This window comes from Thamnophis sirtalis, unplaced genomic scaffold, assembly GCF_051295495.1.
Source record: "Thamnophis sirtalis isolate CommonGarterSnake01/CBP01778 unplaced genomic scaffold, rThaSir2_p1.2 scaffold_6, whole genome shotgun sequence".
Taxonomy (NCBI): Eukaryota; Metazoa; Chordata; class Lepidosauria; order Squamata; family Natricidae; genus Thamnophis; species Thamnophis sirtalis.
The window spans coordinates 43,859,308-43,875,500 of NW_028261386.1; the positions used below are offsets into that span (position 1 = coordinate 43,859,308).

At 39.6% G+C, this 16,193-nt stretch overlaps 1 protein-coding gene across 8 annotated transcripts in view; it reads left to right on the top strand.

Moving 5' to 3' along the window:
* The first annotated feature begins 9,694 nt into the window (after positions 1 to 9,694).
* Positions 9,695 to 16,193, top strand: part of TRERF1 (transcriptional regulating factor 1) — a 90,362-nt gene continuing 83,863 nt past the window's right edge. For 5 of the 8 annotated variants that reach the window (XM_014056277.2, XM_014056311.2, XM_014056318.2 and 2 more), the window contains exons 1-2: positions 9,695 to 9,802; positions 10,203 to 10,312. The gene's annotated coding sequence lies outside the window, so the exon portion shown is untranslated. Of the gene's footprint in view, positions 9,803 to 9,949; positions 10,140 to 10,202; positions 10,313 to 13,205; positions 13,259 to 16,193 lie in introns of those variants that run through there. The other 3 variants (XM_087717729.1, XM_014056285.2, XM_087717730.1) reach the window with 3 other exon arrangements.

Below are 16,193 nucleotides of genomic sequence, written 5' to 3' on the forward strand. Positions count from 1 at the left end.
AAATCTGCAACATCATGTCACCATAGTTTGTTATGAATGCTACTGAACAATATAACAACTACAACAACTGCACAGTTGTAACGTTTCAGTTATTCTACAAATCTCATTTCTATTTATAGTCTCTTTCTAGAAGGATTGCAAAATGCTTTTCTGTCATATGGATTTCAGTTATGATTTGCTTGATGCTTTCTATTTTATATAGTTATAACTATTTTATTTGTATATTGCCTTACACTTGTTAAAGGCAGCTAATCCAAAGGTAGATAACTCATCTCTAAACTGACGGTTGGTAATGGGGAGATACTTCTGCTACTTGGAGAAAAATGGCTCCAAGGAGAATCTGCAGGAAAGCAAACCATGAAAGAATGGAATCTATCATTTTTAAAATCAACTTCTAGTGACTAGGCCATGCTTAAATTTAATAAGAGTGTTGCCTCGGTTCTGGTATTTAAAGCATTAAAGAGTTAGATATGAGAGTAAGCTTTAGTTTTGGATGTTTTTAAATGTTTTATTTAAAAAGTCCAAAAGGACATTTCAAAGGAAGAATGTCCCATTCATAGGTGAGCAAATGTTCATACATCCATTACCCCTTTTATAGGTAAAATACAGCTGTAACTGTTTTAAAAGTTGCAAAACCTAAATTAACCAACTCCTTGAAGCAGTTAGCTTCTTTTTCAACCTCATGAGAAAGACAGACTTCTTTCATCACTAGTAGAGGTGCTACACATGAAAGCCATCTGAACTTCTTATTCATTTTCCAAGGATACTCAACCATACTAGCGATGAATGAGCAGAATAATTTACAACAGAAATATTAAAAGAAGCATAGCATCAGAAGTAATACTAGTTTCAAACTCAGCAGAAGATTCTTAAACACTTGACAGACTGTCTTGGTAAGAATCCTTCACCATCCCACCTTCACAGAACGGAGGATTCTTCCACCATTTTTTTAAAGCTAACATTTTTAAAAGAATAAAGTTACGGAAATCTGAGCAACTGGATAATATTATTTAGAAAATTCTTTAGATTTCAGTTCATCACCTTAGTTTAAGGCTTTCTTAGTTATTCATTGCTCCTGTGTAGGAGAGGCTGTTCTATAAACAGATAACAGAGGAATGTCCAGCTGGTTAACAAGTGAACTTCTCTCTGTGAGAAACACATACTACACTTTTTTCTTTTCTTTTTTACTGTTGTGGGGTCATCATGATTAAGTCTATAGAATGAAAGGCCGGAAGTCTCAAACCCCAGAGACCTTTTGAGACTATATACCTAACTCCATTTCCTCTTGCTATATAACTTGGAAATTACTGCTGCCATCTTATTTTTTCAAGTGGATACCTCTATCTGGTGCAATTCCATTAAACCTGCTTTATGATATAGGACAGTGATAGCTAACTTTTTTCGGATCGTGTGCCAAAAGCGGGCCGGAGCACAGGGGTGTGTGGGTGTGCCTACACCCATAAAGCTATGCATGCGACCCCCCCACACACACATGCATGTGTGAGGGGGGCCCTGCATGCATGTGCGCACGACCCCCACCTTTCCCCACTTTTGGCCTGCGATGGACCCATTTTTTGCCCTCCCCAGGCTCCAGAGGCTTTCTAGGAGTCTGAGGAGTGTGAAAACATCCTACCTCACGCCCCGTGGAAGCCCTCCAAAGGCTTCAGGAAGCTTTCCTGAAGGCTCCGGAGGGCAAAAAGCGGCCATATGGGCAACCCGGAAGTCCGTTCCTGAACTTCTGGTTTATGTGTTGGGGGTTTTTTTGCCCTCTGAAAAACAACCAAAAAACAAGGCTAAAGTCAGCCTTGTGTCCCACCCCTTTCTCTCCTGGGAAAATGAAATATTTTAGGAAATATTAAAGAGGCAGAATATTATATTTCTCTGGATGAGAAAAGGGGGAACATGTTTTTAAAGTCAAAGCATCTCCCTGTCCACCCGCCCCACCACCTTTGTCAATGGGACATTAAGGCCTGAGCCAGTCTGTTCCACATAATGAACGTAGAATTAACCCTCTACCCATCTCACCACATGGCACCTGGGAAGATTACATCAGCCCACAAGGCAAACAAGCTTGGGTATCAGGACAGCCTACAAAGTTAGCAATAGCAATAGCAATAGCAATAGCAATAGCAGTAGACTTATATACCGCTTCATAGGCCTTTCAGGCCTCTCTAAGCGGTTTACAGAGAGTCAGCATATTGCCCCCAACAATCCGGGTCCTCATTTTACCCACCTCGGAAGGATGGAAGGCTGAGTCAACCCTGAGCCGGTGAGATTTGAACCGCTGACCTGCTGATCTAGCAGTAGCCTGCAGTGCTGCATTTAACCACTGCGCCACCTTGGCTCTTCTTAGCTAAGACCCCTGTCCCTGGGAGTCTGACAACCAATCAGAATACATTTCTTACACGGGGACAGGAATAGGAAATGGGGCCCAGGAGAAGATATAAAACTCAGGGACTCTCAGTATCTCGGCCCTTTTTTTTCTTCACCCAACATATTGAACCATGTGATACCTCTTTTTACCCAGGAGCTCCAAGCCATGTGATCCTGTCCACCATTAAACCATTTTTCCAAGCAGCCTCCATGTTCCCCGGGTCTTTTTCTCCACTTGGAACTGAACCCAGGACATTCTTCCAACAATGAAAAAGACAGGATTTCCACAGTCTACACAAGAGAAGAAAAAAAATGAAATCAGTTCTAAAGCACGACTTCTGCTCCTGCAATCTCAAAGTGCGTGACTAGGCAAATCAGCCCATCCTCCTTTGTGGGGAGGTAGACCAATTTCACAAGAGATAAGTAGAATTAAACTTCATATATATACTAAAATCATCAAATGGTAGAGAATACAAAGATATATTGCTGTTCAAATCACTGACAAATATCTTAAAGGAACCTTCAATAGAGAAATATACAGGAAAAGATAAGACTCTGAATAGATATCAACATGACGCTGATCTTCTCTTATGTGGAAGCAACTCTGGTGCAAAGAGATGCCAATTTGCATAAAGCACACAAAATCTGAGCGTATAAAGATACAATAATAACTACAAATATTAAACTTAAAAACAGAGCAACCACCCCTCCCCCATTCTTCTAAACAACACTTAGAACAAATGTTTCCTTTGTTCAATGTGTTACCTAGAATATTTTTTTTCTTGCTACAAATTCCAACTTTAATAAAAGACTGGGGGAGGGTGTATTAGTTTTCTCCTTCTCCCTCTCCTGTCTGCAGCACAGTTTCTCACTTATCTATCTTCTGCCAGAAAGTTTCCAAAACATTAAAACATCTTTTGTGTACTATAGACAGGCTTAAGAATGTCTGCTTTATCATTTTAGCTCGCGTATATTCAGTCACTGAACATAGATATAGAGAGATCATACAGTGCCATGATGGCGAACCCATGGCATGCATGTCACCCTAGCCCTAGCCCAACTCCACTGTGCATGTGCACGTGTCTCCTGCCAGCCATCTGGTTTTGGGGTGTTGGCTAAGCATTCGCGGGGGTGGTGGTGCAAGGGGCATGCAGGAGACGCGTGTGCATGTGCAGGGAGTGGAGTGCATGGGGGCGGTTGTGGACACATACGGGAGGGTCACACATGTATGTGGGGGGTAGTGGGTGTGGGGGGCATCACACGTGCATGCACTTTCAGCATGCAACAACAAAAAGATTAACCATCACTGATTTAGCATATACTAACAAACTTGAGTTCTAGTAGATGAGACTGTGCAGACTTCTAAAAAAAATCAAGTAATTAGGAGGCGAGGGCTTGGCAGCATAAGGAAACAACAGCCAAGAACAAGTTAATAACCAGCCATCAACACTCCAATCAACAACTAAAAAGCCACACACAATCAGTGACCATATAAATACCACACAGACAATAGCCCAAAGCACATATGCTGCTAGAGAGAAGTTCCCTAACAATGGGCTTCTGCATGAGTCTGAAAGCTTGGACCGACCATGACCGACCCAGAAACCCAAAGAACCATGCTACAACAAAAACTTAACTTGAATAAAATAGAGAAAGCGTGCACAGAATAATTTCTAAAATTCTTTCTAAGCCTTTTTATATTTTCTTCAGTGTAACAAAGTAATGTACAGGTAGTCCTCAGGTTATGATCCTTTATTCAGCAACCATTCAAAGTTATGGTGGCACAAACCAAATCCCACCCTCCCCTTCAAAGTTATACTTGTTGCAGGACCTCTATGGTCACGTGATCAAAATTTGGTTGTTTAGTCCCTGCTGCCCATGAGTCCTGCTTTGCCCAACTGACCATAGCCATCTTCCTCCTGCTGCTGCTAAGGCACACACAGCCTGGGTCTATGTGAGATAGCTGCTGGCTACCCCTGTCCTTTCTGAGGCCGCTTGTACCATTCTCCAAATAGCACACTATATTTCTTTCCTGAAATATATTTCAGTATGTTAAATTATATGTGCAGATGCCATTTTAGTAGATATAATGCTATGGTTAAAATTGCCATGAAGTCTAATATATATTAAGAGAGATCATCATATTAAACCCTGATAGATATTTTATGGAGAGAGATAAGCTAATGGGGGAAAAAAAACCATATGGCAGGCTAAACTCTTGGGATATCTCTGGCTAACATAAAGCTACCTTATGATGATGGCAGCTTTAACTTAGAGCCTTTCATTTTAACATCTATATTTTGGAAGGAATGTTTTTTTTAAAATGATTCTGCTCCCCTGTTGCCCTATTTGGAGAACAAATGTATAGTGTTACAGCTCTGAAATCCTGGCAAGTTTTAGGGTTCAGGTAAGCTGGGATCTTCATTTTCGTCTTAAAAAGCAACCAGATACATTTAATTGTTGATAGAAACTGATGCTGGGGAATACCCATACCTGAAAATAGTGGGGAAGATGTTTCTTTGGAATGCTTGGACTAAACAAGGGATCAATATTTGAAGCAGTTGGCTTCTAACAGTGATTTTAAAGACTTGGAAAGATTGCATGTTGAATATGACTAACCAAGAATATTTGCTTAACAAATTATACAACCAAAGTCTAGCTAAACAGTGTGACCAGATGCTTTAGCAATCTATGAGGCACCTGCAATTTTAGGTTCCTTAAGAAATGCTATGCTGTAACAGAAACCCAGAATCTGATTTTATATGGAATTAAAAAGTAAAAGTAAAATTAGTATTACTGCAGTTGTACACCTGAATTGTGAAATGAAGAACTACAATATCTAAAAGAATCAATAGATACAAGTGTTAAGAAATGTAAAATTTGTTACGATTTAATTGAATTGAATTTATTTCATTTATATGCCGCCCTTTTCCCCGAAGGGGACTCAGGGCGGCTCACAATCCAAGTCAAGGGAAAGGGTACAAATAAAGAATAAAAAGACGAACAAAACAATACACAATTTAAAAATCACACAACAACCATACCATTCGAGGGAGGGGGCAAAGGCTCTTTAGCCCCAGGCCTGTCGGAATAGCCAGGGCTTAAGGGCTTTGCGGAAGGCCTGGAGGGTGGTGAGGGTTCGAATCTCCACGGGGAGTTCGTTCCAGAGGGTCAGAGCAGCCACAGAGAAGGCTCTCCTCTGGGTGGTCGCCAGTCGGCATTGGCCGGCGGATGGAATTCGGAGGTGGCCTAAACTGTGTGATCTAATCGGTCTATTGGAGGTAATTGGCAGCAGGCGGTCTCTCAAGTACCCAGGTCCAATACCATGAAGGGCTTTATAAGTGACGATTTAAACATCAATTCATGATAAAATATTATCTCATGTTAATTGGACCTCTTTAAAAAAAATTTAAAAAGGGATGGAGATTGAATTGTTCATGTTAGCATTATTTTAAAAAATGCAAAGGATTGTAACTCATATAATACAGTCTTATCTAACTACTATTTTGTTTTGGTTTCAAATTGCCTATGTCAATATTTTGACCAGAAATATACTTAAGGATTTCAGTATGTATCACTCCTTCAAGATAGGCCAGACTTGGAAACCAAGGTCATACATGCTAATACTACTTTCATTATAAGGTTATAGTAACAAAACCTTCAGAGCCTGAATATATACCCTCCCCCCTTTTTAATGTCTGTGAGAATACAGAGGGTCTTGACTGAGATGTTTATTTTCAGGTTATAGTTTTGGCCTGGATTTTTTTTTATCTGATCACGCTCTTGGTTGCAGCTATTCCTCTTGTTTCTTGAGGTTATTCCTTCCTTCTGCTATTACTGTACAGTATGATGAACTGTCTTCTGAAAATATGGAAAATGTCATCTCATCAAGAATTTTGACTGTATCTAGCTGGAGGTACAGAAGATTTATATAATTGGAAAGAAACTTATTCTCCTGATGTTATTGCATGGATTCAGGATACACATTTATTATCTATTTTTTAAAAGTATCTTCCATAAAATTGAGAAGATAACCCAATATGTTGTGATGTAGACTAGATTTATTGATAGCCCTAAGGACTGAATTAACTTTATATTGTTATAAAGTTTGACATGGATTGTCCCCCATTTTTTCTTTTGGTCACATTTAAAATAAATGTAAGACTTTCCAGATAGTCCACAAAAAAACAGATGTTGGATTTTCAGAAATGCTACTTTATTGTTTTAGCATCTTTTAACAGAAACTTGAAAACTTGTTTGAAACCTTCACTAGTACCTTTTTAAGGTCAACATGTTCAAGTTGAGCCCCTAGTCTTTTTTCTTATGCTTGTACTTTCCCAGGAATTAATAACTATTTTGCATATCCTATTTTCTTTCTAAGGACATGTTACATTTCTATACCATCACTATATTGCCCACAGTTGCTATGATGCAGTGTTTCATTCCAGATCTGAAACTCCAAATATCCCTAGTTATTCCTTTTTTTTTTGCATCAGTACCAGGGGGGCATATAATAAATCACAATATTCCAATCAATCAAGCCCAGTGTTATGCAGTCTTCTGATGTATTGGGCATTTCCTGCTATATTTAAGTAAAAAGTAGTAGGAGAGGGCTGTATAAGCAGGGCAATTTATTACAGATTGCAGGAGGATGGGATGCCCGCACACAATTATACAAGGCAGCAAGTTTTCTTCTCTTTCCTCCTGTTTGGGGTCTCTCCATCTCAAGCTATGTGTCTGTAACAAGTTTCCTGGGTGAGCTATGAACTAAACAAAGTGGTAATAGATAGTTGAAGGAAGCCAGAGAAAAACGTATGTTGCATATCCTGCCTTTCCCTCTAAATGATAATCAAGAATCTAATTATTTCTTGCCCTTTCTCCTGACTGAGAACACTTTTGTTCAATCTGAATCAAGTATCAATTTGCCTTCCTTTATCAAGTCCATAACTGAATAAGGAATTGTTTTAAGACTTGAACACCTTCCTTGGATGTCAGCTTTTGATCATCGATAATCAAAAATATTGTCTAGATCTCCTATCTCCTACTGGGTCTTCTTGGAAAACATGACAGAGTCAACTATGACACTTTATACCCAAACAAAAAGTGCAACAACTATTTTTAAAGGCCTCCAGTCCCCATGGAGTACATCTGAACCTTTCCACTCCAAGTTAACTTTAACAAAACTCTTCAGTATGCCAGTTGAGGTCAGAAACATTAAGAACATAATCATAAAGAATCACACACACCCTTTCCCATGGGGGTAAGGAAAGTTTAAAAAAAAGGTAACAGAGATGGAACACTTAGGAAAGCTGCACTTTCTTATCCCTTGTCACTGGTTTGAGGATAGAGAGACCATTTTTGGGGTTACTGGAACAACTTGTGGTGCTTGCACAACCACCTCCCATCTCAATGACTAATTGAAGAGTGCTCTGTGAGCAGAACCACAGCAAATAATTATCCCAGCTGCCAATTTTTCATAATTTGAGCTATATGCCTTGATGGACCACTTGCCTTGATGGACCACTTGCCCAACATCTCCAGCCACAGGGAACTGACCCATCACAGGGACTGGTTGTTCTTCAGCATTCAGTACAGACTTTCTTACGTAGTATTAGCAAGGGAAGTCCAAGGCTGGGGAGTTTCCTCTTTCCCCCTCCTGTACCAGTCCAAGTCAAACGAATACAACCTTGTGCAGGTAAGGAACTTAGGAGTTTATTTTTGAAAGATTGTTGTCATGCTCTGGTACCATGAGAAGATGTTTTACTGGTAGCCAATATTTAAGTATACAGTGGAGGCACACGCTGGAGTTAGATCCAAGTTACCCTTAAGTCTGTTCAAATTCTAGAGAGGTCGATGCTACCCAGCAGTGATGAAACGAGCTAAACACACTACGCGGCCGTCATACTTTTGACTGCAATTTCACAGCAAATTCTGTGCTTTTGACCGCCACCCGACATGTAAAAATTAATTCTTCGGCTACTAAAACGGTACTTGTTCTGCTGTGAAATTAAAGCACGGGAATCTTACGAGGAGAAAAAGCACATAACGTCTGAAAACGAGCCGCCTGGAAGGCTTTCAGTTCCACTCTATCTGACCACATTTAGCGAGAAGTGGGCTTCCTTTTACTGCAATTTAGCGGACGGAAAGGGGAAAAAAAAACACCCCGAGAAAGGCGATTGGCTATAATTAATACAACTTTTCTTTCGCTGCGTTTGAGAAGGGCTTGGGGAGGGAGGGACAAACCGGGAAACGCAGCGCCAATTACAATCCGGTTGGGGGCGCTCCCAAGAGCGGTCCCAGCTACGTATTTCACTCCCTTCTTCCTTCCACATGTTTTGCAGTCATGGCGTTGTGAAAAGAAACGGGGGGGAAAGCGTGCAGCACAATACAGCACCCTTCTTAGGCTCACGTGTTACTCCTTGGGAACGAAAGGGGGGAAAAACTAAGAACACCCGAGTCAGCCTTTCTATGGTTTGATTTGAAAGACGTTTACTAGCGAGTAAAGCTACGGGGTAATCTGTGGGACTTACTTTCAGGTGCCTGGAGATCCTCCAGCCCAGCTTGTGGTGCATTGTGGGGAGAAAAGGTCCCTTTTATTTTCTTTTTTGCTGCAGTCAAATATAAATTCATCCGAGACTGCGCCCTGTGCAGCACGGACGGGGTTTACTTTCGAGTAACGTGCACAGGGCAACATCGGGATCTACTCAAATCCACCCCCACCCTTCCCGGCATGTGCTTTAGACCTTTACATGAAAGCAACCCCAAACCGGTCACATTCAAGAAAGCTTATCAGGGCCCCTCTAAAATCTAGCTACGAGCTGCCAAAGGAGGAAGCGGTGCGACATCCACGCAGTTCTTTTTGACTCTTGCCAGCCCGGAATTAGCCCAATATCATTCTCGGCGTAGCAAGCCGAGCCGAGGCCGCTTACGGGTTGGAGAGCTCAAGTAAATGGGATTCATTTCGTAGGGTGGATCTACAGCTTTTAGGAAAGAGCGAGATACGGGGTAACCGAACCGCACCCCTAATGCCTTAGAATTACCAATGCGATTAACTGGTAAGGGAAGCTATCTAGCCCTGTGTCCTGTAATAGCTATAATAGGAAACGGCACCTTACACAGGCTACAGTACTCCACCGAGGGGTTCCAAGGTATTATTACTAGAGCTATTACTACAGCAGCAATTGCTGCTGCTGCTACCTTACTTCCGGGTTTGCAAACTCAGGACCAGACCCAGACCCATCTCGGCGGAGGGATTCAATTTTCTCTTCTAGCCTCCTCCCCCTTTTTTGCTTCTGCGCTCCCCCCTCTTTTTTTTTTTTGCACGAAAATAATTTGACAGCGTTTTGCTGACACTGGAATTTTGTACCCGGGATGGGGGGGAGGGGGCAGAGTTCCATTCTACGAAGCACGCATGGAATTTATTGAAAAGGTAAGTCTAACTCCCTTGAGTCTCTCCCTCCCCCCACGCGTGATCTTGCAATTAGTTATTCCACCCTCCCCAATGCAATCGCCAAGGGGAGGGTACATCGCGCGCTGCTCGTGGAGGGAAGAAGCGAAGGAGGGGGAGGAGGTTGAGTATATTTCCTGGCGGAGCGATATTTGTTTACAGGATGAGCTGTAATGTAAGCAAAGTAGGACCGCAGTAAATAGCACTGTAGTAAATTAAAATTGCAATTGCCTTATCGGTGCAAAACAAATTAAGGGGGGGAAAATTGCGCCCTACAGTGATCTTGGACCTGCATGCACTTGTTGCAGAGTTGCACCAGGTAGGCAAACGCTTAAGAACTTCCATTCTTTCATTAACCTACAAGCTCAACTTTTTTTTTAAGTTTGCAGTTTAGTCACTTTCGGTGTGTACGGTTAAGTAGGCGAGGCCCTCCCTGCCTCCTCCTCCTCCTTGCTGCAAGATATCCCAGTAGGAAAAGAGCAGAGCACCAAGGTTGGCAGTTTTTTTTTTATATATAAAAAAGATGTCCCTATTGCTTAGAATTTCCTTGGGCGGTGAGTTGCTTAAAACTGAAATCGTGTGCAGGCGAATGTCTCGAAGGACGGCAATTAAAACTGAAACGACCGTGTGTCATATTTTACATATAGTGCGTGTCTGTGTGTGTGTGCAAGCTCTTAAGTTTGTGTGCGGGCTGACAAGGTACCCATCTGCGTGGATCTGACACTTGATAAGGCGCTGCTGTACCTGCTTGCAATCGGTGGGAAATTGGAAAGCTAGAGATTTGCATCTTGGCCACTCCCTAACTCCCGTACACCCATGCTTGTTTTCCCTATGGCGTCTGCTGCTTCGCAGTCGACCAAGCAAAGAGACACTTAAAGTAAGATGGATGCACTTTTTTTTTAATCCGGAGACATGAGTCAGATTCAGTCCTTGAAAATTGAGAAGATAATATGGTTGAGGTTTTTTGTTTTTAAATAAAAGAGGAATATGAAATGTCAGCCCTGAGGCTACAATATGCCTTCTTTCGAGAGACTGGGAAGTTTGATTCAAGATCCTTCTTCTGTGCGTGACATCAATAGAATCAAAGAGTGTGTGTAGTTCTGAGTATTGTAATGCAATGATTCCCAACATACTATCAAGAGGTTATGTTTTATGCAACTTTTGGTTGATACTTGCTGAAAAGTATTGTGGTGTGAAGTCACAAAATTCTTAAAAATGGTTCCACTGGTTTTTGTTTTTTGGTGGGGGTTTCTTTTCTTTTTTTGTTATACAAAGAGTTCTAAACATGTGGCAGCTGGCCTTCCTACAAATGTATTAGCATTTTTTGTTTTCCTGCACAAAAGCTTCCCTCCCCCGCTTATGGAAAACATTTCCTTTTTCCTTTAGAAACATTTTATTTTCATCCATTGGTCAGTTTAATAAACTCATGGTAGATAATAAGAGCTGAATCTAGACTTTGCTTTTACCATACCTAAACTATTACAGTAAAGCAGAGTCACTATTAATTTGCCATACTGATTTGAATAATTATAGCTAAATTATAGCCTAGTTGATATAAAAAGAATATGCTGTAATAATAATATACTAAAGCAATCCATGGTGATTGGAGGAATTGATATCCTTTTTACTTAAACAGCAAGCCATTGCTTTATTCCCAAGACTTGCTATTTTGGAGCCTATCTCCAGAGTTGCTGGCAACTTAAGATTCACAGTTAACAATTTCTGAGGTTGAAAAACATTCTAGTTTAATAGAAAGAAGGACTAGGGGAGATACGATAGCAGTGTTCCAATATCTCAGGGGTTGCCACAAAGAAGAGGGAGTCAAACTATTCTCCAAGGCACCTGAGGGTAGAACAAGAAGCAATGGGTGGAAACTAATCAAGGAGAGAAGCAACTTAGAACTGAGGAGAAATTTCTTGACAGAACAATTAATCAGTGGAACAGCTTGCCTCCAGAAGTTGTGAATGCCCCAACACTGGAAGTCTTTAAGAAGATGTTGGATAGCCATTTGTCTGAAACAGTATAGGGTTTCCTGCCTAGGCAGGGGGTTTGTACTAGAAGACCTGCAAGGTCTCTTCCAACTCTGCTATTATATTATTGTATTGTATTATTATTGGTCTGGGCCATACGTATTTAGACCAGCTGTGGAGATGACAACAAATATTGTCTTCTAGTTATGCGCTTCCTAGAGGCCCCTGTTAGCCATGCAGGGGTGTCAAACTCACATCCCTTAGACCGGATGCACTGGCCAAGCTCACCCCTGGTTTAGTGAAGAGCAGAAAAGTCATGATACAACATATAACAATGCGTTTGACACCCATGCGCTACAGGTAGTCCTTGACCTACAATCATTTGTTTAGTGACAGTTCAGTTACAACTGCACTGAAAAAAGTGGCTTATGACAGTTTTTTGCATTTAGGACCATTGTAGCAACCATGATAAAAATTCAGATTCTTGGCAACTGGTTCATATTTATGACGGTTTCAGTGTCTTGGGGTCATGAGATCACATTTTGCAACCTTCTGACAAGCAAAGTCAATGGGGAAGCCAGATTCAATTAACAGCAGTTATACTCACTTAACAACTGAAGTGATTCATTTATCAACCTGGTAGGAAAAGTCATAAAATAGGACGCAACTCATTTAGCTGTCTCGCTTAGCAAAATAAATTTCATGCTCAATTATGGTTGTAGGTCAAGGACTACCTGTATGTGAACAAGGAAGCTGGAGTAGATACACCTTTTTTCTTTTTTTAAATCTAAATCAGTTTTTTCTCAGCCTGGTAACCTCCAAATGTATTTACCTGCAGTTTACACTGTCCCGAGCCAGAGTTGGGGAAAGTTAGTAATTTCAACCATGAGGACTTAAGGAAAAGTAGCCTGAAGTTGTACATAAATGCATTATATATATTTAGCCTCAAGATTGATCTATATAGTATGGCTTAGTTTCGATGCTCTTCTCAGCTACTTTTGTGTATGTCCATGCACATATGTACAGTAGTATGCATACACGCTAACAGCACACACTGGCTATTTTAACATGTGCTATAATGTTAAAAGACATAATGATAATATAAGCATCGTGATAATAATAATGGATTGGTAGTGTAGACATTGTGCTGAACCATAATTTTATTTGATTCATGAGTTAATAAAACCCAGCCAGAATGGATTGTCACAGAAAATTTTCCTCACATTGACAGATGCTCTCCACTGCAATATCTCACATCTGAAGACAAAGGCTACATGAATAGATTTTAAATGACCTTTTTGTGGTAACTGTACCATTTGCTTTTAAATGAATACTAATTTAAAAGTAATTAACATGTATTAAATTGCATTTTGCTTGCTTGATTACTGAAGCCTTTTGAATTTCCTGACAATAGAATCCTATGTGCCTGTTCACGTGGGAGCTCAGATCAATGGTGCTTCCTTTCCAGGTAAGCATCAGTGTGGGATTGCTGCAGTCTTATATCTGTGAATTAAAATGGGACTGATTTGGAAATAGACCTGCACAGAAGTCGCCCTTAAATATTGCAGTCCTGTTTGAATCTAATATCTATATGGGGCTCATTTGTAATTCATTAACTCAGACTTCAGAATTTTGGTCTGACTGTTTCTAATTGGCTATAATTCACTTTTTAGGAACACAGTCAGTTAGCATTAGTAAGTTTTTAATGTGCTTTTACAAATATATCCATGGATTTCTCCCTTTCTTTCTCAGAAAATGACTTTTTCAGTTCCTTGTTATTTTCAGGTTCAAGTATTACACAAAGATGTGGCTTTTTTATTTCCCTCTTTGACTAAAGCTTTGAAAAATTTATAGAATATAAATATAATATATATTTATAAAATATAAATATAAATGTGTGTGTATATATGCAAATGTATGTAAATATTTGTGCATAGATGTATATATGTGTCTGTGTTTTTAATATATTATCAGTGATTATTTTGCTTTATGAACTTGGGTTTATGATAAGAAAAGCTTATAAATAATATTGTTACCAGGGCCTTTAAAAGGAATTTGTCATGAGCCAGAGTTTCACTTTGAAATCAGACAAGAGTAAAGTGTTTGATTTTATGAAATTCTGTGCTTTTGGCAGAATCGTAAACATACTTTTATCTTCTAGTGTATCTCTGCATTTTAATGCATTTTGACAAAGTAGATTTGGGAGCTGATTTCAGTGTGTGCAAATTTTTCAGCTAATAAGATTTTAAAAAAGCATTGGTTACCAGATACTGTACCCACATAACATTAGAAGCCATTCTATGCTTAAGCCTGACTTATTCAGTAAATTACAATTGAGTTTGCACAGCATGCTTAGTCATAAAGCCATGGTTTACAAACTAACTGCATGGTTAATGCCACCGCTAAATAAACTGCATTATTTTTGACGTGATGCTTGTACTAGATCTTTAATAAAGGTGTACTGTAGAAGAACTGGAGTAGGTCTGGAAGAGAGCAGTGGAAATGTATCCTATAATAGATGGTAGACAAAAATAGCCTAAAATGAATATGGTAACACATTTCAACTTGAGATAGTTTTCTCATAGAAATCTCACAGATTTTGTTCTTTGCCTTCTGAAAAGCAGGATTTAATATAATACTTTAAAGAGACATGTCCTGTGGGTTTCCCTTGTTGAAAGATTTCAAAGAGAGATTGGATAGTTATATAGAATGTTGGAGATGCAATAGCTTTGATTACTATGTATCAATGAGAATGAGGGACTGGATAGATTGTAAGGCCGCCTTCTCAGAAAAGTTACAGCCATGAAAATTGTTTGTTAGCAACCTAAAATGCATATCACATGGAAAATGGTGAAGTGCTATTTTGTATTGTCCAAAGTGGAAGGGAATGCACATCAAGTTAAATTGCAGGAAGTTGAGTTTCTATTAAATATTAATGGCCTAATGGTAGGAACAGTTTAACAGTACCACCAGTTATCTAGAGCAGTGATCTTCAAACCTTTTGATAGTGCACCCTATCAGGAAGCTGGGGAAAGGGGGCATGTATCCCAAAATTGTATGTATGTATGTATGTATGTATGTATGTATGTATGTATGTATGTATGTATTCACACATACATATTACATACATACATACATACATACATACATACATTTATTTCGTATATGTGTGAGCTCTCATGATTATACACATTGTGAACCATACTCCAAAATAGAAATGTAAAAATAATGAGACAAAGGTAAAATAAACAGTATTCTAATATTGTCTTTCCTGCACCCCAGTGAATTCTTTTGTGCATCCCTAGGGTGCATGCTCCTCCCTTTGGGGACTACCAATCTAGGAGAGAATTGTGGTCCCTAAAATAGGTCCAAGTAGCAGCTGGACAAACCATCTGTCGGAGAGATGTTTTAAAATGAAGCTCAGCAATTTGGACTCAATGACTTAGTTATTCCAACTGATTTTTTTGCCATTGTGCCTCATACTTCATTTATTTTACAGTATTGAATTGTACAGATGATTTCAAGCAAACCGTTCTTTTACTCAGCTTCAGTGTGAAGACTGAGACCTGTTCCAGTAATATTAAAAACATAGTTTTTTTTAAATTGTGAAGGTATGTTGTGATGGTAGTCTTGTTGGCTTCTTGATAAATTTCAGTCTCGATGATTCAATTCAGTGGGTTCAGTGTCATGATGATCAGATGTACCATAGGCACATTGAGTCTGAATTTACATGAGTATTATTGGAGTGTGCATAGGCAAAAGTATTTATGAAATTATAAAATTAGATTTTATATATAAAAATGCAACTGCAGTCTATATGATGTAGCTTCAGTTTTAGCCTAAAGGACTTTAATTAATAGAGTTGATACTTGTTTATTGTAGGAAGATATTCTCACTGTTCATTAGCATGTTCTTTCTAAATGCATGAAGATTTGAAATAGCTCAATTGATCATTTTGAAGCTGAAATCAATGGGAAGGATCTCTTAAGAAGAAAAGAATGACTGAATTTTACAGACTGTGGCAGTATTGTCAGCTTTTAACTCTTTGCCAGAATTGGAAGATACAGAATGTGAACAAAACCTTCCAGTTCACCTTTCACTGTTAGCCTTTATGCATGCCTTCAGCCTGATCTGGATGTAGGGTAATGTTCTAGCATTACAGCAGCACCTGTCTGATTCATAGGTACTCCTTTTTAAACTTCTTAACAGACCATTTCAGAGTAAATCATTGCTTTTATTCAGCTTCAGTGTCAAGAATGTTCCGGTAGTATTAAAACAGTGGTTGCTTCCTCCCGGTCTGGTCCGGTATGGCCTTATTGGTAGTAGCCTTGAGCAGCTGACAGCATACTGGCATGATGGCTCGTTTGGTCCGCCCACCCACGTTCTATACCTGTTTTTAAAGC